At 37.2% G+C, this 25,694-nt stretch overlaps 1 non-coding gene across 1 annotated transcript; it reads left to right on the top strand.

Moving 5' to 3' along the window:
• The first annotated feature begins 24,097 nt into the window (after positions 1 to 24,097).
• On the top strand, positions 24,098 to 24,203 carry LOC128280364 (small nucleolar RNA R71). Its single transcript, XR_008270544.1, has one exon. It is a non-coding gene; the product is annotated as a small nucleolar RNA R71 (small nucleolar RNA).
• Positions 24,204 to 25,694: the final 1,491 nt, after the last annotated feature.

Below are 25,694 nucleotides of genomic sequence, written 5' to 3'. Positions count from 1 at the left end.
AAATCAACATACCGAAGTCTAACTTGGTATGATTTCTCAATCGAACAACCATAGCTAAGGCTTTTACATATTCCATTTGTACTTAAGCAACAAGTAAATTTATGATTCATGAAAGAACTTCTTGTATTCGTAAAACAACTTTCAACACGTGCCAATTTCCATGGCTTTACACAAAATGAATCAATTTCTAGAGTAAGCCAACACATTTGGCCAATTAACAATGACACAAAAATCGAAAGTCAGGGTCCTATACATGCCATAATCAAAATAAAAGATCTAACTATATCAAGTGCTTCGGATGATAGTGTGACTGCTTCTCCAACGTAGGCAATGATCCTCGAGCTATTCTGGCGGCACTATAAGGAAATGGAAAGGAAATAAGGTAAGCATAGAGCTTAGTAAGTTGTATGAAAATAAATATAACGACAACTTTACCATTCATCATCATGCTCACAACACTAAAATAGGCATAAGCACAACTTACTCGTCACTATCCAACACAATTCACATAGCATACTAAGCTCAGATCTCATGCATTTCATTTAGGTACCTATATCACTCATAACATGGTTATACTTTTCTCATTTTACATAAACTATAACCCTCACTGTTGAACCATTTGAAATACTATCGGATAGTCACTAAACCTCAGACATAGGGTATAATGTCGATGCCATGTCCCAGACATGGTCTTACACTAGCTCTCACGTTAAGTCAATGCCATGTCCCAGATATGGTCTTACACTGACTCTCACGTATTCGTGCAGATGCCATGTCCCAGACATGGTCTTATACTAACACATCATGTAGACGATGCATATCCCAAACATGTCTTACACTAGCTCTCGTCTCAATGTCGATGCCATGTCCCAAACATGGTCTTAGACTGGCTCTCGTAATATGGCCGATGCATGTCCCAGACATGTCTTACACTAGCACACAAATGACCCGAATGTCACGGCATGAATTTCTGATTTATTTCCTAAGGTTCAAACGAGAGTTCTACTATCTCACAATTTCATCATACATAAATATTTCCACAAACAAGCAATTTATGCTCTATCAATTCAAACACATATATTGACATTGTAGTTGTATTATTTACGTACAACTTACCCCGGTTTTCAAAATATGGCAATTATCTCGGCTTAGTCCGCTAGCTTTGTTTTTCCACGGTCTAGGCCCGAATTTTGTAGTTATTGATCTATAATGATAAAAATTCATGAATTTAATCATTTTATTAATCTAGGTACTCAAAAATTTAAAAATTGGGCAAAATAACTATTTTTCCCCTAGACTTTGCAAAATGACCATTTTACCCCTAGGTCTAAAAATTGATTTTTATCGAATTTCTTCATATCTTAAGCCTAGCCGATTAATTTTTATACTATAAGGAGCCCACAATTCTCATTATTTCACACATTTATCATCTATTTTACAACTTATGCAAAATGGTCCTTAGTTAGGGTTTCCATGAAAACTACTTCACAAAAGCTGTTTATTTCACAACTATAACTCATATTCTTCCATAAAATTTCAGAAATCAACATGTCTAATTTCATTGAAAAACCCTATACTTTCAACCATTTTGCAAATTAGTCCCCTTGTTAGAAAGCTCATGCTACAAGGATCTCAAAAGTACAAAAATATTCAAGAAAACCCTCAAAATCACTTACTTGCAAGGGCTTTAAGTTGCTGAATTTTTTTTTCAAGCTTCCATGGCCATTTCTTGGAAGAAAATCAGTGGAGAAGAAAGAGAGGTGAAATAAAAGGACAACTTTTACTATTTGTTTTATTTTATTCAATTTCAACACCTAGTTTCACCAAATTTTTTACTTTTGATCACCTTTGTCTCCTATGGACGGCCATGCTATTCTAAGGGTCTAATTTCATTTTAAAGAGCTTAAATTTAGGTATCTAGCTATTTGAAACCCTTAGCTATCAAAATAGGATTTTTGCACTTTATGCGATTTAGTCCTTTTTCGCAATTAAGCTCACAAAAGCTAAAATTATTTCATCAAATTTTTCATGCACTAATATAAACATGTTATAACCCTAAAATCATAATAAAATACTTTCTCTGACCTCGGATTAGTGGTCTTAAAACCACTATTCCGACTAGGCCTAAAATCAAGCTATTACAATTCTCCCCCTTAGGGATTTTTGTCCCCGAAAATCTTACCGGTGAATAAGTTCGGGTATTGGTCTCTCATAGTCTATGCCACAAAACCTTTACGAGTGCTACACTTTTATTCCTTAACTTCTTGACATCTCGATCCAAAATCTTAATCGGTTTTTCACCATAGGTCATATCCGAGCTTATTTCAATTTCTTTCGGTGAAATCACGTGTGAGGGGTTAGATCGGTAGCGGCGCAACATCGATACATGGAATACATCATGAATTTTTTCTACTTCCCGAGGCAAGGTCAATCAGTTTGCTATCAGCCCAATTCTCTCAGTCACCTCATAAGGTCCAATAAACTGCGGACTCAGCTTGCATTTTCTACCGAATCTAAGGACTTTCTTCCATAGGAATACTTTCAAAAACACATTATCCCTGACTTGAAACTTGATCTCTTTCCATTTCAAGTCCACGTAGGATTTCTGTCTATCCGATACGGCTCTCAAGCAATCATGAATCACCTTAACCTTTTCCTCAGTTTCTTTGACCAAATCTACCCCGTGAATCTGATTATCTCTTAACTCAGTTCAATATAATGGCGTTCAACACTTACGCCCATATAAAGCCTCATAAGGTGCCATTTTCAGACTTGATTGATAATCGTTGTTATAGGAAAATTCGACCAAAGGTAAATAGCTTTCCCAAATGCCTTGAAACTTGAGAATACAACACCACAACATGTCTTCCAATATCTAAATTACTCTTTCCAACTAACCATCAGTTTGCGGGTGGAAAGCTGTGCTGAAATTTAACTTTGTTCCCAAAGCTCCTTGCAACCTCTTCCAAAACCTCAAGGTAAACCTCGGATCCCTATCTGAGATAATAGAAAAGGGTACTCCATGAAGTCTCACGATCTTAGAAACATAAAGATCGACCAATTTCTCAAAGGAGTAGTCGGTACGCACTGGTATAAAATGTGCCGACTTAGTAAGTCTATCAACAATGACCCAGATTGAATCCTTTTTCCTAGGTTTCAAAGGCAACCCTGACACAAAATCCATGGTTACTCGGTCTCATTTCCACTCGAGAACCATCATAGGTTGAAGTAAACTCGAGGGTACTTGGTGTTCGGCCTTCACTTGTTGACAAACTAGACATTTAGAGACAAACTTGGAAATGTCTCTTTTCATTCCCGACCACCAGTACATTTTCTTAAAATCATTGTATATTTTCACACTACCCAGGTGGATAGACAAACAACCACTATGTGCCTCTCATAAAATCTTCTGAATAAGTTCGTCATCCTTGGGCACACAAATTCGACCTCAGTACATCATACAACCATCAGTACCAATATTAAACTCTGATTCGACACCTGACTCACACTGAGTTCTCTTGACTTGTAATTCACTATCGTTATTCTGAGCTTCGCAAATCTCTTGCATGAACATCGGTCTAGCTCTCAACTCTACCAGAACTGAACCATCATCAACCACTGACAACTGAGCATTCATAGCCCTCAAGGCGAACAATGATTTCCTACTCAATGCATCGGCGACTACATTAGCCTTTCCAGGGTCTTTTATCAAATCTAACCATCGTCGTTACCGTAAGTTCAACTCTTTCTGAGCCATCAAATACTTTAGACTTTTATGGTCGGTGAACACCCGACATCTCTCACCATACAAATGGTGTCTCCAAATTTTTAGTGTGAACACAACGGCGGCCAACTCTAAATCGTGCGTCGAGTAGTTCTTCTCATGTGGTTTTAGCTGTCTTGAGGCATATGCTATAACTTTACCTTCTTACATGAGCACGCACCCGAATCTATTTAAGGAGGCGTCACTATATACCACAAATTCTTTCCCTAATTCTGGTTGCACCAAAATTGAGGCCTCGGTCAACAAAACCTTTAATTTCTCGAAACTTTGTTGGCACTTCTCTGTCCATTCAAACTTGACATCCTTTTGTAACAACTTGGTCATCAAAGTAGCTATTATTGAGAACCCATTTACAAATCTTCTGTAGTATCCAGCTAAACCCAAAAAGCTTCGAACCTCTGTCACATTCCTCGGTGGTTTCCATTCAACAATGGTGGAGATCTTGCTTGGGTCAACTCTAATTCCACTTCCGACACGATGTGTCCTAGGAATCTAACTTCTTTAAGCCAAAATTTACTCTTATTGAACTTGGCATATAATTGTTTATCTCTCAAGGTTTGTAAAGCAGTTCTCAGATACTCTGTGTGTTCACTCTCATCACGCGAATAAATCAGTATGTCATCTATAAAGACCACTATAAACTTATCGAAATATGGCTAGAAAATACGGTCCATCAAATCTATAAACACCGCAGGAGCATTTGTTAAACCGAAGGGCATAACAAGAAACTCATAGTGCCTATACCTTGTCCTAAACACAATTTTTGGTACATCTTGCTCATTAACCCTTAACTGATAGTAACCTGACCTTAAGTCGATCTTAGAAAACACAATGGCTTCCTTCAACTGATCGAACAAATCATCGATACTTGGCAAGGGATACTTGTTCTTCACGGTTACCTTGTTGAGCTATAGGTAGTTTATACACAATCTCATCAACTTGTCTTTCTTTTTCACAAATAGTACCGGAGCACCCCACAGTGAATAACTCGGTCTTGCAAAACCTTTATCTGTTAACTCTTGTAACTGAGCCTTCAACTCATTTAACTCCGTTGGAGCCATTCTATACAAAGCAATTGAGATAGGTGCCGTACCAGGGACCAACTCGATGCCAAACTCGACTTCTCTGGTTGGAGGCAATCTGGGCAAGTCTTTCGAAAGCACATCTAGATACTCACATACCACTGACACTGTCTCAATTTTCACTTTCGACTCTTTGGTGTTCAATACAAATGCTAGGTAGGAGTCATACCATTTTCTCAAATAGTTCTCGACAGTCAAGGACGAAATTAGTACTGGTGAGTTATCCGGTTCACCTGATTCAACCCGAATAATATCCCCATTCTCACATTTCATTTCAATGAACTTGCTGCCACAATTCACTATCACATTATGAGCCATTAACCAATCCATACCAAGAATTAGGTCAAATTCATCAAAAGGTAATAACATGAGGTTAGCTGAAAAACAATGACCTCTACTCATCAAAGGACAATTTCTACACACTTTATAAGCTATCACATGCCTTTCTAATGGGTTTGACACTTTTGTCACAAATTCAGTGGACTCAACAGACATATTCATACTGGTTACTATTTTCATGCATACATAGGAATGAGTAGACCCAGGGTCAATCATAGAAATAACAGAAATATCGTGAAGAGAAAAAGTACCCGTAATCACATCTGGTGAATATGCCTCTTCACGAGTGTGAATCACATAAGTCCTTACAAGTGCACGACCCTCGGACCTCACAACTGAATCTCTAGGGGCACCTTTACTGCTAGCCTCACTGCCTCGGTTCTTCTGTGGTCTACCCCTCGTAGGAGCACTATTTTCCCTCACATCTTGCTTTTTCTCTTTCTTACCTAATTCAGGGCAGTCTCAGATGAAATGGTCCAAAGATCCACATTTGAAGTGCCCTATTTCCTTTGCTCGGTATTCACCGAAATGACATCTACCACATTGTGAACATTATGGCCTGGTTGGCCGAACACTAGCAGCACTCGCGACAGAAGTGGTTTGGGGTTTAGACGCTGTGTGTTGCTTATTCTTGCTCTTATTCAAGAACCCCACTGACACGTTTGATCAGGTAGAAAACTCTCTTGGTCTCTTAGATGAGGTCTGCTGTGATTTCCCTATTTGTCTTTTCCTTGAGTCTCAGGACTCAATGTCATCTCTTCCCTTCTCTTTGGCTAATTTCTCGGCCTTACATGCTCTCTCCATGAGCACCACAAATTCCCTTATCTCTAAGATGCCAATTAATAAACAAATATCTTCGTTCAAACCATCTTCAAAACTCTTGCACATAATGGCTTCTATAGATATACACTCCCGTGCATATTTGCTAAGTCTCACAAACTCACGTTCGTACTTAGTCACCGTCCTGCGGCCTTGCTTTAGCTCTAAAAACACTTTCCTATTTTAGTCTATAAACCTCTGACTAATGTACTTCTTTCGAAACTCCTCCTGGAAGAACTCCCATGTAGCCCTTTCCCTTGGTACAATCGACACAAGGGTATTCCACCATTGGTAGGCTGAGTCTTGTAAAAGCGACACTGCACACTTCACGCACTCCTCGGAGGTGTACGATAATTCATAAAATACCTTAATGGTATTTTCTAACCAAAATTTTGCTTTCTCTAGGTCGTCATCAATCTTAACCCGAAATTTCTTGGCCCTTTACTTTCGTATCTTATCTATTGGGGGTTTCTTTCTCCTAACCAAATCAACTCCTTGCGGGGCTACAGGGCATACTAAAGAATCGGAGGAGGTGGGGGAGGGGGAGTGTTCGGATTTGCACGAACAAAATTTGTGTACCAAGCGTCCACCATGTGGAGGTAAGCTTCTTTAGCCCCTCCACCCTAACTCAGTATAGCAGCCCGACTTAGGGCCTAGTCGGAAGAGTGGTCGCGAGACCATAAATATAAAGTTAAAAATATTATTTTATTATTATTTTGATGTTCTAGCATTAATATATTAGTACATGAAAAATTTGGTAAGTTAATTTTGACGTTTGTGAGCCCAATTGCGAAAAAGGACTAAATCGCATAAAGTGTAAAAGTCCTAAATTGATAGCTAAAGGTGTTATTTTGTTAGAGAACCAAAATTGGGGGTTTTTAATGGGAAAATTGACCCTTAATTGGTAGTATAGCCGGCCATGAGACATAGGGGAGACAATTTTCAAAATTAGGTGGAAATTTGGTAGCTTTTTTTTTCGACCAAAAAGAAATAAAATAGAAAAAGTTGTCAATTTCTTTTCTTCTCATCTCTTTCCACCGAAATATTAGCTATGAAAGGGGGTTTGAAAGCTTAAATTTTTCAGCAACTTGAAGCACTTGCAAGTAAGTAATTTTGATAGTTTCTCTTAATGATTTTTACATTTTTGGATTCCTTGAAGCATAAGCTTTCAAATGAGGGGTCTATTTTGCAAAATGATTAAGAGTTTAGGGTTTTGCCATGAATGGATTTGTAGTGTTTTCTGAGTTTTTATGGAAGAAAATGTGTCCTAGTTGTGTCATAAACAACTTTTGTGAAAGGTGTTAGCATGAAAACACTAAAGGGACTATTTTGCATAAGTTGCGAAATAGGTGATAAGTGTGTAAAATAATGAGAATCTGGCGTTGCTATAAGAGTAAAAAGAGTTCAGATAGGCATGAAATACGAATAAATTTGATAAAAATTGATTTTTGAGCATAGGAGCAAAATGATCATTTTACCTAATACATGAAATTTTGGATTGCCTGATTTTATTTAGTGACTAAATGAGTGTGAGGGACACGGACATGTGTCTGGCCGTGTAAAAACCCCTGTAGCTATGAATTAGAATTTAATTCCACACGGGTCTGGGACACAGGTGTGTCCCAAGGTGCTTAGGCCGTGTGAGCCACACGGACCATCAGCGCGACCATGTCGAAATGATCACACGGGAGTGTTACCGTGTGCCCTATTTTAAAGGCAAATTTTTTAAGGTTAGTTAAAAGACTCTGAATGGTTCCGAATAATTTTCAACTGTCGATTTGGGGCTCGTAGGCCCATAATAAGAAGTTTAAAGTAGAAATTGCAAAAGTTTTAATTTAGACCAATTCTTGGTGACTTCAGACTGTTTGTATGCATGAGATAAAGTTAGGTAATGCCTCATACTCCAAACTGGCATAGGTTACGGGTATAAGGTGTTACATTCAGTGGTATAAGAGCTATAGTTTAGTCGGTTCTAGGACTAACCTAACGAGAGTACGAGTCTAGCTATACATGCCATAACTGTATATTGATAGTGTGATGAATTTTGACAATTATAAATTATGTTTCTATATAGTAAATGGATCCTGATAGAGCCACAGCGGATGACGTAGAAAGTATTGCACCAGCTCCCGCCGAAAGGACCTCGCCGGTTGAGAGTGAGCCAGTGACTATAGGCCAAGTCGGAGGGGCTAGAGAAGCCTACCTCTGGATGATGAATGCTTGGTACACGGAGTTCGTTCGTGTGAACCCGAACAGTCCACCTCTCCTCACCTCCTCCGATTCCTCAGTATGCCCTGGTAGCTCCACAAGGTGCAGATATTGTTAGGAGGGAGAAACCTCCAGTGGACAAGATTTGAAAGCAAGGGGTTAAAGAATTTTTGGCTAATATAGACGATGATCCAGAGAGGGTAGAGTTTTGGCTCGAAAATACCATAAAGGTATTCGATGAACTGTCAAGCATACTTGAAGAGTGCGTAAAGTGTACCGTGTCGCTCTTACGAGACTCAGCTTATTAGTGGTGGAATACTCTCATGTCAGTCGTATCGAGAGAGAGGACCACTTGGAAATTCTTCCAAGAAGAGTTCCGAAAAAAGTATATTAGTGAAAGATTCATATATCAAAAGAGGAAGGAGTTTCTAGAGTTAAAGCAAGACCGTATATCAGTGACGAAATATGAGTGAGAATTTGTGAGGCTCTGCAAGTATGCCTGGGAGTGCGTTTCTGCAGAAGCCACCATGTGTAAGAGGTTTGAGGACAGCCTCAATGAAGACATCCAAGTGTTTGTGGGCATTTTAGAGCTACGGGAATTTGTAGCCCTTGTTGAAAGAGCCTATAAGGCCGAAGAGCTGATTAAAGAAAGGAGGAAAGTGACATGTGAGTCGTTGGATTCGAAGAACAGACAGATGGGGAAATCATATCAGTCCTCTTCCAAGAGATTAAAGAAATTCTCTACCTGATCGAATACTTCGGTGGGGTATTCAAACAGAAACAAGAATCAGCAAAACATGGCATCTAGAGCCCAGACCACTTCAGTTGCGAGTATCCGCAGTGCTCGACCAAATAAACCGGAGTGTTTGCATTATGGAAGACGTCACTTCGGCAAGTGCCGAATAAGTAGAAGGGGCTGCTTCAAATGTGGGTCACTAGACCACTTTATCTGTGATTGTCTTGAAATGAAAGAGAGAGAAAGGAAGGAAGAAGTGAAGACAAGTAGTGCACCGTTGAGGGGTAGACCACAAAAGAACCTCGGGAGTGGGGCTAGCAATAGGGGTGCGGCAAGAGATACCGCAGTGAGGTCTGAAGGCAAAGCACCTGCAAGGACTTATGCTATACGTGCTCGGGAAGAGGCAGAGTCTCCCGATGTGATTACGGGTACTTTTCTATACATGATATAACTGTTATTGCTTTAATTGACCTGGGATCTACCTACTCTTACATTTGTATGGAATTGATACCTCGTAGAGTCTACTGAGTTTGTGATCAAAGTGTCTAATCTTTTAGGCTTATATGTACTAATGGACCAAGTGTGTAGAAATTGTCCTTTGACAGTTAAAGGTCCTTATTTTTCGGCAAACTTGATGTTATTGCTATTTAATGAATTTGTGGCAATACTTGGGATGGACTGGTTGACTTCTCATAGTGTTGTAGTGGACTGTGGGAGAAAAGTTATTGAGTTGAAATGTGAAGACGGGAAAGTTTTTTGGGTTGGACCAGATGAGTCGGATAAATTGCCCGTACTAGTATCATCTTTAACTGCTGAGAAATATTTGAGAAGAGGATGTGGGGTTTACTTAGCTTTTGTGCTGAATACTCAAGTGTTTGAGTTGAAGATGGAATCAGTGCCGGTAGTTTGTGAGTTTACAGATGTGTTCCCGGAAGAATTACCTGGACTACCTCCAGTGAGGGAAATCGAGTTTGAAATTGAGTTGGTCCCCGGTACGACACCCATCTCGATTGCTCATTATAGAATGGCTCCAACAGAGTTGAAAGAGTTGAAAGCACAGTTGCAAGAGCTAACGGATAAGGTCTTTGCGAGACTGAGTTTTTCATCATGGGGTGCTCCAGTACTTTTCGTGAAAAAGAAAGACGGGTCGATGAGATTATGTATCAACTATAGACAACTTAATACGGTGACGGTGAAGAACAAATATCCTTTGTCGAGAATCGATGATTTGTTCGATCAGTTAAAGGGAGCCACTATATTTTCTAAGATTTATCTGAATTCTGGCTACTACCAGTTAGGAGTGAAAAAGCAAGATGTACTGAAGACTGCATTTCGGAGATACAAGCATTAAGAGTTCCTCATCACGCCTTTTGGTTTGACTAATGCCCCAGTGTTTATGGATTTGATGAACCGTATTTTTTTACTGTATCTAGATAAGTTTTTCGTCGTCTTTATCGATGACATATTATTTATTCGCATGATGACAGTGAGCATGCAGAGCATCTGAGATTTGTGTTACAAACCTTGAGAGACAAGCAGTTATATGCCAAGTTCAGCAAGAGTGAATTTTGGCTTAAAGAGGTCGGGTTCCTAGGGCATGTTGTATCGGGTGACGGGATCTGAGTTGACCCAAGCAAGATCTCGGCTATTGTGGAATGGAAACTGTCGAGGAATGTAACTGAAGTTTGAAGCTTTTTGGGTTTATCCAGATACTACAGACGGTTTGTAAACGAATTCTCTGTTATAGCTACACTGATGACAAGATTACTGCAAAAAGATGTCAAGTTCGAATGGACAGAAAAGTGCCAACAAAGTTTTGAGAAACTGAAGGCTTTATTGACCGAAGCACCAGTGTTAGTGCAACCAGACCCAGGCAAGGAATTTGTGATATATAGTGATGCCTCCTTGAATGGTTTGGGCTGTGTACTCATGTAAGAAGGTAAGGCTACAGCCTACGTCTCAAGACAACTAAAGCCACATGAGAGAAATTACCCGACCCATGACTTGGAACTAGCGGCTGTAGTGTTCGCGTTGAAGATTTGGAGACACCATTTGTATGGACAGAAATGTCGGGTATTTGCCGAACATAAGAGGTTAAAGTACTTGATGACTCAAAAGGAGTTGAATTTGCGGCAACGCTGATGGTTAGAGCTGTTAAAGGATTACGAGTTGATTATCGACTACCATCCAGGGAAGGTGAATGTCGTCGTCGATGCATTGAGTAGGAAATCATTATTTGCACTGAAAGCAATGAATGCCAATATGGCTTTTCTGATGATGGTTTAGTTCTAACAGAGTTGAGAGCTAGACTGACGTTTCTTCAAGAGATCCGAGAAGCTCAGAAAGGTGATGAGAAATTGCAAGCCAAGAGAATTTAGTGTGAGTCGGGAATTGAATTAGATTTTCGTATTAGTATCGATGGACGCATAATGTTCAAAGACAGAGTTTGTGTACCCAAGGACAATGAGCTTATTCAAAAGATTCTGAGAGAGGCGCATAGTGGTTGTTTATCCGTTCACCCGGGTAGTGTGAAAATGTACAGCAACCTATAGAAAATGTATTTGTGGTCGAGTATGAAAAAAGACATTTCTGAGTTCGTCTCTAAGTGCCTAGTATGTCAGCAAGTGAAGGCTGAACATCAAGTACCTTTGGGTCTACTTAAGCCTATCTTGGTCCCCAAGTGGAAGTGAGATCAGATTACTATAGGCTTTGTGACAGGTTTGCCAGTAACCCTAAAAAAAGAAAGATGCAGTATGGGTTATTGTGGATAGGCAAACAAAGTCAGCACACTTCATACCTGTGCATACCGACTACTCCCTTGAGAGATTGGCTGACTTGTATATCTTCGAGATTGTGAGACTACACGGGGTGCCCATATCGATTTTTTCAGATAGAGACTCGAGATTTACCTCGTGGTTTTGGAAAAAGTTACAAGAGACATTGGGAACAAAGTTGAGTTTTAGCACAGCTTTCCATCCGCAAATCGACGGACAGTTAGAAAAGGTAATCCAGATATTAGAGGACATGTTACGATGTTGAGTCCTTGAGTTCCAAAGCAGTTGAGATAAATATCTACTGTTGGTTGAATTCGCCAATAATAACAGTTATCAGACAAGTCTAAAAATGGCGCCTTATGAGGCTTTGTATGGGCAAAAGTGTCGAACGCCCTTATATTGGATTGAGCTCAGAGAGAGTCAGATTCACGGGGTTGATTTAGTCAAAGAGACTAAAGAGAAAGTTAAAGTGATTCGTGACTGCTTGAAGATCGCCTCAGATAGACAGAAATCATATGCGGATTTGAAATGAAAGAAAATTGAATTTCAAGTCGGTGATAAGGTATTTTTGAAAGTATCTCCGTGGAGAAAAGTTCTAAGATTTGGTAGAAAAGGCAAGTTGAGTCCTCGTTTCATAGGACCTTATATGGTTACGGAGAGAGTGGGGCCAATTACCTACCAATTGGATTTACCACCGGAATTGGAAAATCGATATAGATCAGACTCTTCACATGTGATTGGGCCGACAGAGGTTGAGATCCTTTCGGACATGACGTATGGCGAAGAGCCAGTCAAGATTTTAGCACGGGAAGTCAAATAATTGAGAAATAAGAGTATAAAACTTGTGAAAGTTTTGTGGCATAGACATGGAGTCGAGGAAGCCACAGGGGAACCCGATGAGCCTATGGGAGAGCATACCCAAACTTATTTGCCGGTAAGATTTTCAAGGATGAAAATCCCTAAATGGGAGAAATGTAACAACCCGACTTAGGGTCTAGTCAAAACAATGGTCTCAGGACAACAAATCTAAAGTTAAAAAGATTATTTGATTATTCTTTTTATGTTCTAGCATTAACATATTAGTACATGAAAAATTTGGTAAGTTAATTTTGACGTTTGTGAGCCCAATTGCGAAAAAGGACTAAATCGCATAAAGTGTAAAAGTCCTAAATTGATAGCTAAAGGTGTTATTTTGTTAGACAACCAAATTTGGGGTTCTTTAATGGGCAAATAGACCCTTAATTGATAGTATAGCCGGCCATGAGACATAGGGGAGACAATTTTCAAAATTAGGTGGAAATTTGATAGCTTTTTTTTACCAAAAAGAAATAAAATAGAAAAGTTGTCAATTTATTTTCTTCTCATCTCTTTCCATCAAAAATATCAGCTATGAAAGGGGGTTTGAAAGGTTAAATTTTTCAACAACTTGAAGCACTTGCAAGTAAGTGATTTTGATAATTTCTCTTAATGATTTTTACATTTGGACTCCTTGAAGCATAAGCTTTCAAATGAGGGGTCTATTTTGCAAAATGATTAAGAGTTTAGGGTTTTTCTATGGATGGATTTTTAGTGTTTTCTGAGTTTTTATGGAAGAAAACGAGTCCTAGTTGTGTCATAAACAATGTTTGTGAAAGGTGTTAGCATGAAAACACCTAAAGGGACTATTTTGCATAAGTTGCAAAATAGGTGATAAGTGTGTGAAATAGTGGGAATTTGGGGTTGTTATAAGAGTAAAAAGAGTTCTTCTAGGCATGGAATACGAAGAAATTTGATAAAAATTAATTTTTGAGCATAGGGGCAAAATGGTCATTTTACCTAATACGTGAATTTTTGGATTGCCTGATTTTATTTAGTGACTAAATGAGTGTATTTTGCTAATATAGATCAAGATTTGCCAAATCCAAACCTAGATTGGGGGAAAGGCAAGCAAATTGACTAAATCGACTAGTCGTTTGTATTTTGTAATCCGAGGTAAGTTGTATATAAATAATACAACAACATTGCTGATGTATGTGCCGAATTGCATTTAAATTTACTATAGCAAGAATTTCTTGATTGTGGAATTGAGAAAGCATGATGATAATAGAAATAGTAGAGTTCTCGTTGAACATAGGAAATAAACCGGATATTCATGCCATGACATTAGGGTCACTTGTGTGAGCTAGAGTAAGACATGTCTGGGACATGCATCGGCCATATTATGAGAGCCAGTGTAATGTGGCCGATGCCATGTCCCAAACATGGTCTTACATTGGCTCTCGTAATGTGGCCGATGCATGTCCTAGACATGTCTTACACTAGCACACAAATGACCCGAATGTCACGACATGAATTTTTGATTTATTTCCTAAGGTTCAAACGGGAGTTCTACTATCTCAATATTTCATCATACATAATTATTGACATTGTAGTTGTATTATTTACATACAACTTACCCCGATTTTCAAAATATGGCGGCTATCTCGACTTTGTCCGCTAGCTTTACTTTTCCCGGTCTAGGCCCGAATTTTGTAATTCTTAATCTATAATAATAAAAATTCACGAATTTAATCATTTTATTAATCTAGGTACTCAACAATTTAAAAATTGGGCAAAATAACTATTTTTCCCCTAGACTTTTGCAAAATGACCATTTTACCCCTAGGTTCAAAAATTGATTTTTATCGAATTTCTTCATATCTTAAGCCTAGCCGGTTACTTTTTTATACTAGAAGCATCCCACAATTTTCATTATTTCCCACATTTATCATATATTTTACAACTTATGCAAAATGATCCTTAGTTAGGGTTTCCATGAAATCTATTTCACAAAAGTTGTTTATTTCACAACTATAACTCATATTCTTCCATAAAATTTCTGAAATCAACATGTCTACTATCATGGCAAAACCCTAGACTTTCAACCATTTTGCAAAATAGTCCCTTTGTTAGAAAGCTCATGTTATAAGGATCTCAAAAGTACAAAAATATTCAAGAAAACCTTCAAAATCACTTACTTGCAAGGACTTTAAGTTGCTGAAATTTTTTTTTCAAGCTTCCATGGCCATTTCTTGAAAGAAAATTGATGGAGAAGAAAGAGAGATGAAAAAAAATGATAATTTTTACTATTTGTTTTATTTTGTTCAATTTCAACACCTAATTTTACCAAATTTTTTTCTTTTGACCACCTTTGTCTCCTATGGTCGGTCATGTTATTCTAAAGGGTCTAATTTCCTTTTAAAGACCTCCAATTTAGGTTCTCTAGGTATTTGACACACTTAGCTATCAAAATAGGACTTTTGCTCACAAACGCTAAAATTACTTCATAAAATTTTTCATGCACTAATATAAGCATGTTATAACCCTGAAATAACAATAAAATACTTTCTCCAACCTCGGATTAGTGGTCTCGAAACCACTATTCCGACTAGGCCCAAAATTGAGCTATTAAAACTTGTTTAGGTTATGTTGTGGTTAAGCACATAATGGGATTAGTCTTTATGCATGGAATTAGGTAATGTTAGCATGTTTTGGTAAATGGTGTTTGAATGTAATTGTGGAGCCTTTGAATGACATATTGGTTAATTGAACTAGGATCTTGAAATGACATTTTGATGTATGTTTGGACAATGTTTAGGTTCCTTTTACGTGTACACAAATGAGTTGAATGTTCATGCATAGCTAGGTTATGAAATGGCTTGATTTAGGAGAAATTTAGGTTTACAGGGCTTGAGACACGGGCGTGTGACTCAGCCGTGTGAAGCACACGACCTAGTGATACTACTGTATGTCATCTGACAATTTCTTAAATTTCCAAGTCAGTGAGTTACAAGGCCTGGCACACGGGCATGTGACATGGCCGTGTGACCCTACTTAGAGAGTTATACGGGTAAGGACACAGGCTAGGACACGGCTGTGTTTCCATAGTTCAAAGGTTACACAGCTTGAGACACAAGCGTGCATCTCAGCCGTTTGAGAGACACGGCCTAGCCACACAGCCATGTGACCGCTGTTTTGCAAATTTTGCATCTTTTTCCTAAACTTTTCAAATTATTTCAAATTGGTCCCGATTTGCTTCTATGATATTTTTTGGGCCTCGAGGGCTCGATTTAGGAATAGTATGCATATGTATGAATGGTTTATGATGTGGTTGAATTATTGAATGATAAAATGTTCAAATGTTTCTGATTGTATAGTAATGCTCCGTAACCCTAATCCGGCGACAGAAACGGGTTAGGAGTGTCACAAAAGTTGTTACAAGCCATTCAACTTAGAGATAAATGATTTAATCACTATTTGTTAGTAATTGACTTTTCATGAAGGAATGTGTAATGATTTCCATGAGATAAAATAGTTGAGAGAACAAATTTATCCCAAAAAGATTAAAGATATCCTATGAGAATAACATACTTACGATAAGGTCATTGGACGAGGACTTAATAAATGTAGAATGAATAATATGAAATGAATGAAAACGAAAAAGTAAGAGAAATAGATTACGTGTATCACTATCTATAGTAAATGTGTTTTCTCACTTGAATACAAAGATGACTTATAATTTAATTTAATTTCTTAGAATTATTATTTAATGAATTAAATATAAATAATTTAATTTCAAAGTAAGAATTAAATTAATTAGGCATCAAGGATTAGTTGAATGAGACAATTAAATATATTTCCTCATAGATTCTAATATAATAAAGTTTTCGTTACTTTAACGAAATTAGAATTGGGTTGAAAAATATAATTTAATTGAGAAATTAATTTAGTTAATTTAATTAATTTATTAATTAATATTTTGGGAATTAAAAATAATTATTGGGTTCAATAAATTATAAGCATTGGATTAAAGTTAAGAGAGCACACATAATTGGGCTCAATACATGGAAGGCCCAAATTAGGCACACATAATTTAAAACATGTAAAAGTTTAAAAATTTTGAAAAAAATTGGAAAATTCTATGTTACCCCCCGACTCACACACTTTATTTAGCATATTGTCCCTAATGTGCAACCCAAAAGATAAGAGAAAGAAACTATCCGGATTAGCGTTGAAGTTCCTCGAAGGTGGTCAGGTGGTCTTCCTCATGTCGGTTTAGCTACAAATTATAGTGCCTCATAATTTGTGGGGTTCCTACACGGAATAAACACACATTTTTTAATTAATTAGTAAAAACTAAATAAAGCAATTAAAAATAAAAATCATCCAAATTAAAATTATACAATCGAAATAAAAATAAACTAAACTAAATCAAAATTTCAAAAATAACTTCATTAGTATCAGATACTGACGGATCCTGTGGAACGAACCGTAACCTCCTCGGTGGCCCACCTCCTTGTAGATTCTGTTGGGCTGCGTGAAATTGGACGCCTCCGATAGAAGGTTGATTTGATAGGAACATGTCGTCAAAATCGAAGTCATGGTCCAGCTCTTCTCCTTCTTCCTAGACATTTGCATCTCCTTCCTCCTCCTTCCCTTCCTCGTATTTGGCTTGCCCAAAAAATTTCATAGTGGGTATTGGTTCAGTGGCGGATTAGGTACAGGTATACCATATCTTTGGGCATAGTCAATACCCATCGTTGTCTTCTTTTGCATCCACCAGATTACCCACTCCATGCCGATCATATTACTGGGCCCTTAACTCGATTAACTCTTCTCCTCGCTCTTTCACTTTAGAGATTGCGAGACATCCATTTTGTTTTTTCAATGTAGGTTCCATTCTATAATTTGCTTTCGATGAAGCTTGATGTATTGAATGTGTATGGAATTACCAATTAGGCTTCTCGGCTTTATGAATTGCTCCACTGAGGACATAGGAACCTTTGTCTTTTTACATAAGGCAGTCACTAGGTGCAGGAACAATATCTCGACCTTCTTGCCTCTAAAACATGTAAGTATGGATTGGTAAATTCACTTATCCACACAACATTGTCTCTGTTGTAAAATAGAATAGAAAAGAACAACTCGAAAATTGTAAACATTAGAAACATTCAAGGCTGGTGATATAAGACTATATGTAACACCCTTTACCTGTATCCGACGTTGTGACAGGGTTCGAGGCATTACCAGACTTAAACATTCACAAACATGCAAAATCGGGTCACAAAATTTTATTCAAAATTAAAACCGACCAAACAAGATCATATTATCCTTATTATGGATGTACGAGGTCCAAAACATACATTAAAAGCAATCCGGAACTAAACCAAGAACTTAAGAAAAATTCTAAGAAAATTTCTAGGTTTAGGTCTCACATGCCCGTATAGAGGTAATGCATACGCTCGTGTGCTTTGGGACATGCCCGTGTCCCGTAACCATGTGGAATTTCTAGAATTTATTTCTCATTTAAAAAATACAGGGGTTTTCACATAGCCGAGCACACACCTGTGTCCCTGGCCCGTGTCCTTCACACGGCCTAGACACGCTTGTGTCCAAAAACCTGGACATTCTGTTTCTGATGTCAGCGTTCACTTAGGGGCACACAGCCAGGGCACACGCTCGTGCACTAGGCTGTGTGCTCCACACAATAGAGACACATGGCCATGTCTTTGCCTGTGTGTTTACTACCATGCATACTGACTTAAAAATTTTAGGTGCAGGGCACACACGACCATTCAACACGCCCATGGGGTAGACTGTATGTCACACACGGTCTAGACACACGCCTATGTGTCTACCCGTGTGGACCACTTAAAGACTATTTTCCAAACCAATAGTCACCCACAATCACTCATACATTCAAACATACTTTATGACATGCAACATGACATATTCAAGCACTCAAATATTCCCCACCATGGCACTCTCACATCTTAATAATGTCATTCTATTTCACATTCATTTGTTGTACCATTTAAAGGCATTCCACACTAATTTCATGCATTATTAAACCTGTTATCATAACTTAAAATTGAGCATTCATTTATATAATCATTTTGAGCCATTAGGTCATCCCTTATCCTTTAGCACCCAATTCATACTTTACCATACATTCATCGATCAACAAATATCACATCATTATCCCGCACTCAACAAGCAATAACGTATCCTACCATCAAAACACTAGTGCAAGCATGCATTGGTAATTAGATTAAAACACCAAATGATCAAATATGACCCATATCACATGGCCATTACAAAATGAATCATCATTATCATAGGCCTTCACAATTTGGCCAAATAGCATGACACATACCACAAAACGACCAAGTTCCCTATACATGCCATACTGAAAAAAATAATTTCACTATACCCAATAGTCTTTTGATAGTGTGATCAAATACTCCGACAACCTCTGATCCCAGAGCTAGCTTGGCGAAACTACAAAGGATGAAAAGAGAGAGGAGTAAGAATTAAAGCTTAGTAAGTCTACATACAAATAATATGAAATGGTAGTAAGGAATCAACATGCAGAAATATAGCAACATATACATAAACATTATTCATCATTCAAACCTTCTTGCTTACTCATCATACGAACATATATATATACGTGCTCATCATAAATTGATCTTTATTAAGGCATTACTCATAAGTTTAGCATACATACCTGTACTCATCGTAAAGTATCCATAACCATACCTCTTTCATATGTCCTCCTTGGGACTCTCACTACATTCATTACATTACCTGTTGAACTCTCGGAATACTATTGGATACGCGGAAACTTTGTACATAAGTGCCACATATACAAACATAGCCAAAGCTACCACATAACATGTAACATAAGACCTCTCAACGAGCTCGGATGTTACATGAATCGCATCCATTATGAACTCGGGCCACTCGACAAGCTCGAATGCTCGCATCCATAATAAACTTGAACCTCTTAATGAGCTCGGATGCCACATGTCTCACGAACCCGGACCACTCAACGAGTTCGGACGTCTTAGTTCCTAGTAACATGTCACTTGTATCCTAAACCATTCCTAAGGTTCAAATGAGATTTTTCCTCACTTAGTATCACCATCGTACTTGCTCGTAACGTGGTGGATAACGACCATAATAACATTCATGCTTTCATGACAATCAACAAGCATATAACTCATAATTACAATAAAACATTTATTACAATGTATTAAAGCATTAAAACATACTACAACACCACATTATTTGCATATGTACTTACCTTGGTACAAAATGATGATCCTCGATCAAGTCTCGGTTCACATTTTTCTTGATCTATAATGTCAAATTTAACTTATTTATTATTCACATTGTTCAAATGGGTCCATAATTCATCCTTTCACAAATTTACATTTTGACCCTTAAACTTTCACATATTTACGATTTAGTCACTAGGCTCGTAAGATGAAATGCATGCATTTTCTTGGTTACCGAAGCCTAGCCAAACCTTTACTATGCTCATATCAGCCCATATTTTATTTTATTTCATATTATTACTATTCGCTTTTACACTTTTACAAACAAGTCCCTTGTTTAGGTGTTTTCACTAAAAATCACCTAGTAAAAGATGCTTATCATACATCAAACATTCATATTCTTTCATTAATCATCAAAATACATGCATGTTACCCATGGGTCAAATTTTATACATGAACCCTAGATTAAAATATAGCTAGAAATGGGTAAATCATGCTTCAAGGACTTCAAAAATATAAAGAACATTAAAAACGGGGCTAGGGAGCACTTACAATCAAGCTTGGAAATGTTGAACAAAACCCTAGCTATGGCTATTGAGAAATTCAGCCAACACTTGAAGAAGATGGACACATTTTTGCTTTGATTTTATCTTTTCACATTTTTGCTTTGATTTTCTCTTTTTATTCTTTTAATTACCAAATGACCAAAATGCCTTTAGGGTTTCTCTTTTACATTTTTCCTATGCATATCCATTTTTGTCCAATATTTTAGAAAGTGGTCAAATTGCTAATTGGGATCCTCTAATTCATAATCTAAAGCAATTTCATGCTTCAAGCTCTAGAATACAAGTTTTACACTTTATTCAATTTGGTCCCTAAAATGCAATTAGACATTTTATGCATAGAATTTCTTCATCAAACTTTCACATAAGCATGCATTCATAATATAAACATCATGAGACTCATAAAATAATTATTTGTATCTTCAGATTTGTGGTCTCAAAACCACTGTTCTAAGCAGGCCCTAATTTGGGATGTTACAGTATAGATAAACTGCATCCACATTTTGGCAACCAGAAACACAATAGCTTGATTAAAAGATAATGGGACATTGGTGCTCGGTTGGCATTTCCAAATAATAAATATCTAATTCATCGATAGCGATTGAGACATAATACGAAGGATTATAGAAAGTACAGATATCACGATGAGTAATAGGGACCTCTTTTCCCTGAATAGTAACATTTTGATATTCGACATCTGGGACCATATTATTTTCCCTTCCTTTAAGGGATGCATAAAATTTGTACACCACAGAGACGATCATCAAGTCTTTTGGTGTAAGGCAAAAATCAGTCCAAAGGTTTGCCTGGACCAAATCCCATATTCCGTCATTCAAATTGAATGACGGGTCAACCCCGCATTCTTGAATAAAATTCTTGCCTTGGAGTTCCAAGAAGTTCATTTCAACTTCTTAGCTCCAAAATTGGGTGGAATTGAATACCCTCAGTTTTTTCAGTTGCATAGTGCAACATACTTTTTAGGGAGCCATTTAAATACAATATATATTAAAGAAATCTAAAACCCGATGAATATAAATTAATAAGTAAAAATAAAAAATTTTAGAGTTTAAGAACGAGTCACTAGAGTTCTTTTTTCGTGTTATGGCATGAAACAATGTTTGTCAAATGTAGAGAGCACTACAACGTTAGCAATGGCGCATTGAGAGTAGAGGAACTTGTAGAAAACAACAGAAATTAGGCTCAAAGGTGAGTAGGAGGAGGTCAGCTGCTGTTAGGGGTGCTTAGGGAGCTGTATAGGATTTGTTTTAAGTAAGGAATAGGATTAAAACAGGTTATATTACATATAGGGACCAATAGGGTTACACAAAAAATGAGTCAATTATTGTAAACCCAACTCCAGTGTCGTCACACAGGGTGTTTGTGTCGTGACACCACACTTCAAATACCCAGATTTCAGGTTCGAAGTTTAGTGTCGCAACATAGAAACATATTGTTGTGACACAGACCCAAAATTTCAAATTATTTTTGGTTCAAAATGTCTTATTGTCACACCAAGGTATGGTGTCGCGGCACAGGTTTGAAATTTGAAAGGTTGTTAGATTCGAAGTGTTGTGTCACAGCACTAAGAAATGATGTCACTACATGACCTTAATTTTGAAAATCCTAAAGGTTTGGAGTTTCATGTCACCACAGAGGTTCGGTGTAGCAGCACGGCTTTTATTTTTTCAAATTCTTCTTGTTTTTAGGTGTGCCAGTCCCTTCCATTTATTCCTAATTCAAAATATGTCCCCATTAACCTTGCCCTCACTTCTTACAATCAAAATCCTATCCTAATTAAAATTTACTAAACTAATTGAAGTTTAAATTTTGGAAACAAAAAAATTAGTTTACACTAATGTACAACACAGATTAAAAATTTCAATGGTTAATTAGGTGGGGCTATCGGACTCATCTGATAGCTTGTGAAGTTAATCCACCAAATTCTTATTCCGTTGCTGATAGTCATAGTTTATCCAAAATATGTCTTTCTCTTTGGGGTCTTTCCACTTGTCACGCTCCCTCGATCTATGTTTTCCTACACAAATTGAATCAAGACCATACCTCCAACCAAGATTGTTAGGGGTAATATTAGAAATTACATAACAATCCTCCCCTAATGTATTTCATAATTCCTAATTTTGGTAAATATGGCCACGTTTAAGCACCTCTCCTTCACCATTGATTTTAATAATCAACTCGTTTTTCACAAGAATCGATGGTCGAACTAAACTTGGCCAAAAATGGCCTACCCAACCCAATGAGAATTTTTTGGTCCTCTTAAAAGTAAAGGACAAAAAAATCGATGGGGATAATAAAACCCCTCACTTTAACCAACACATCTTCAAGTGCACCTTTGGATTGTACGAGAGACCTATCGACTAGTTGCAGTGTGATTGTCATTTTTTTCCCCAATCCAAGTTTCAAATAAAATATATAAGGGCATCAGATTAATATTGGCCCCTAAATAGCAAAGAGCCTTGCTAAAATATTTGTCCCCTATCTTTACAGGAATTGTAAAGCTACCTGGATCTTTTAATTTTTGGAATATTTTTCGAGCAATGATCGCATTACTAGAGGTGTCGATATTAATTTGCTCACTTGTCTTTAGTTTCTTATGCTTAGACATTATTTCTTATAGGTATTTGGCATATTTTAGTATCTTGTCTATTAGCTCTAGTAGTGGCAAATTAAGATTAAGGTATTTAAATAAATATAAGAAACTTACGAATTCTGCCTCTTCCCTTTGTTGTTTATCCTCTAACCTTGACGGAAATGGTATGTGCTTGGACACTAGTTTCGAGTGTTGAGTGATTTCTAGTTCAGCTACCGGTTCAGGTAATTTCTCTGTTTGTTCTTCAAATTTAGGCTCATCAAGGGTTTCGTCAACTGTCTCAATCTTGTCATCCTCCTTTTGCATGGGCAGATTTGGGTTTACAAAATTCTACCTTGAGCATAGTGCAATTGAATCCATATGTTCTATTTCGTCCTTTCCGGGATTATTTTTCGTATTACTCGGAATTCCCTTACCTATTTGTCATCCCATATCATTCAATGCACTTACAATGTTGTGCATTTTTACTTTTAATTCGGCCACATTGACACAAGTTTGGGTGCACTCAATCTTGACCTGTTGAATGTTAGATCTCATTATTACATCTTACCTTCGATTCGATTCAATTGTTGACCACAACCCAAGTGATCACTACCAGTGGATCTTTCTTGAAATCGTTGAACATGTGAAGGTTGATATAGAGGATTTTGTTAATTTAGAGTTGGGCTCCTGCTACCTAGATTGCCTCCGCATTTTAGATTCGAATGGTCTCTCCAACCAGGGTTTTAGGTGTTTGAATAGTGATTTTCGCCCCTATTGCCCAAATTATTCACTTATTCCAATTTGGTTTTTAAGTATAGCACGTAGTTTCAAGTGACATCATTCATGGATGACTAAATGGTGATCATGAGATGATGTAGTTTTTCTAAAATCTATTGATATTTATCATCCTTTTTGAATGCTTTAGCCTCCAATGACTTCGAATTATATGAGAAGCGCTCATTAGGCCATATGTAAGTATACATAGCCATGTCTTCGATCAATTAACAGGCTCACTCGTAAGTATTTGTCATGAAAGCCCCTCTGGATGAACATCTAATTTAACTCTTAAGCTACCATCCAATCCATTGTAGAATATTTGTAATTGCAACCGTTCTTTCATTATATGATGTGGGCACTTTCTTAGCAATGATTTAAAATGTTCCCATGCTTCATATAAATTTTCACCTTCAAATTGCTTGAAGTTGGCAATGTTGTGCCTCAATTGGACGGTTTGACTAATGGGCAAAAACTTTTATAAAAATTTCCTCGCTAGTTTGTCCCACATTGTGATAGAACTAGGCTCTTATGAATTCAACCATTCATATGCGTTGTCAGTTAACAAAAAGGGAAATAATTGAAGATGGATTGTGTCATTGGTAACTCTATTATACTGAACATATCATAGAGTTTCAAGGCACACTTTAAATGTTGATTCGAGTCTTCCATCATATTGCCCCAAAATTGTAAATTATTTTGGATTATCTAGATGGTAACTGTCTTGATTTCAAAATTATTGGCATTGATCATCTGCCTCAGACTGCATTTAAAGTGGATAGTAGGCATACGCGCAGGGTTCACTCTTATTAAGTCATCAACAACTCTCTTCAGAACTTTGCTTTCAATTTTGGTGGTTAATCAAACAGAGGATTTTCCCTAGTTAAGTTAGCTACCAGGGTGGATATTTTGCATTTATCAACAGATTTGCCTAAGAATTCTCTCCAGTTCAGGATTTGGCTTGATTGGGATGGTTTCACTTCGAGTCATACATGAAATGAAAGAGAATTTGAAATAACATCCACCTTATATGGTCAATGAAGGGTGTTATTCATGCGTTATCTCTTAATCTCATTTATGTTTCCTTGCTTGCAATTGCAACAAGGAATTGGATCTTAAACAACCAGAGGGATATGGTCAGTAAGAAAGCACCAATCTTGATAAGGAATATGGAAGAGATGGTGGAATTTGATCTTGGCTCGATTGTGTATGATTAGATTACCAAGTATGGTAAAAAGGTATAAGCGAAACATCCACTAAAATTCCTATCTCTAATTTTTTAGCTTCTTAAGTAGAATCCAAAGTTTGTTCAAACCATTAAGCACTATGAAAGAAATGTTGTTGTGTTGAAATTCTCACCCAAATGGCTCAAAGGAAAGCATGATTCAATTGATCCAACTAAAAGACAAGAAGAAGCTAAACTGACATTGTGACTATAACAGTGGTCAACAATATTTCCGCCACAATGACCACTAGAGCAGGTACTGCGAGCAATCTTGAAAGGTTCAATAGGATGGTGGAGCATTTTACTACTTCCTTTGAATTTCAAAGCCATATAATTGTTCTCCTACTTTCAAAATTCAAGGACATTCAACAGATTCGAGATAGAGAAATTGCCCTATATAATGAATTATTAGTTTGACACATATAGTGATGTTTTAGCAATTCTTTTCATAAAAAAAAAAAGAAGAAGAAGAGATTGAAAGCTAGATGAAAGATGTTTCTCCTACTGATAGGACTTTTTTTAATTCTTTTGTTATTACAAACATTATTTTGATTGGTTTATTTTGTTATTTCTTTACAAATATTTGTAATGATGAACTTCATAAACTTTATTGGTGAATGGTTAATGTTACTTTGATATACAAACTCTTATCCTCATCTTACTTAGATATAATTCTAGTATTTTGATTATTGCTTAATAGTTAATTTGCTTAATTA

The sequence above is a fragment of the Gossypium arboreum genome, chromosome 8, assembly GCF_025698485.1.
Source record: "Gossypium arboreum isolate Shixiya-1 chromosome 8, ASM2569848v2, whole genome shotgun sequence".
Classification (NCBI taxonomy): domain Eukaryota; kingdom Viridiplantae; phylum Streptophyta; class Magnoliopsida; order Malvales; family Malvaceae; genus Gossypium; species Gossypium arboreum.
Note: the sequence above shows the minus strand (reverse complement) of the source record. Positions and strands in the feature narration are given on the sequence as shown.